The following is an 806-nucleotide window of genomic DNA, read 5'->3' on the forward strand; positions in this document are numbered from 1 at the left end:
GTGTGTGTGTGTGTTTGTGGGTGTCTATTCTGTAGATTTGCCGACTTCTAGGAGTCAAGAAGTAGGTTAAAGGAAAATTTGTGTATAGACATATTTTCAACAGTTCGAGATAATGCAGGTTAAACGCCCCTAACAAAGCTGTAAGATTATTGAAGAGACAACAGAACATCGATCCGAGATGAATCTGGAACCCACCAATACCTAGTCGTATGATTATGAGTCCAGTAGAGAAATGTGGTTTCTTATGAGACTGCTTAGAGTATCGTGGAAGGAAAAGAAATCAAATGAGGTAGTGCTTGGAGAAGCCCACGTGGGACGCTCACTTTTAACAACAATCAGGAAACGACAAATTCAGTTTTGGGACACTTGAATAGACAAAAGGGTCTTGAACATCTAGCTCTCACTGGCAAAATTGAGGGCAAGCGAGGCAGGGGTAGACCCAGAACAACCTGCTTAGCAAACCTAAACAAAAGGGTAACGGGGAAAGATCAGGGAAACGTAGCTTTTTTTAAGAGCATGCGAGCAAAAGAAAGAATGGAGAACCATGATCGCCGATGTCTGTCGCAGATCTAGCACTGGAAGATGATGAGAGACTAGTAGGGCGCTGAGATTGGAACCCCCCTTCCCCCCCCCTAAGGAAAAATTGAAGAAAATTAAAGAGAAAGATAGCAATTAGGTTAAAACCGTGAACGACGATAAGTAGCTATTTCATTTTAAAAAGATAAAGCTAAGATATACCCCTCTCCCCTCCCTTAAAAAGAACCGCTTCCCCACGCACATGAACACACACACACACACACACATAC

General features: G+C 42.7%; 1 protein-coding gene across 1 annotated transcript in view; it reads right to left on the minus strand.

Annotated features, from left to right (window-relative positions):
• LOC106012389 (probable endochitinase) overlaps window positions 1-806 on the minus strand; it is a gene marked incomplete in the record, with an annotated part of 6,942 nt that overhangs the window by 899 nt on the left and 5,237 nt on the right.

This window comes from Aplysia californica, unplaced genomic scaffold (genome assembly GCF_000002075.1).
Source record: "Aplysia californica isolate F4 #8 unplaced genomic scaffold, AplCal3.0 scaffold00359, whole genome shotgun sequence".
NCBI classification, from domain to species: Eukaryota; Metazoa; Mollusca; class Gastropoda; order Aplysiida; family Aplysiidae; genus Aplysia; species Aplysia californica.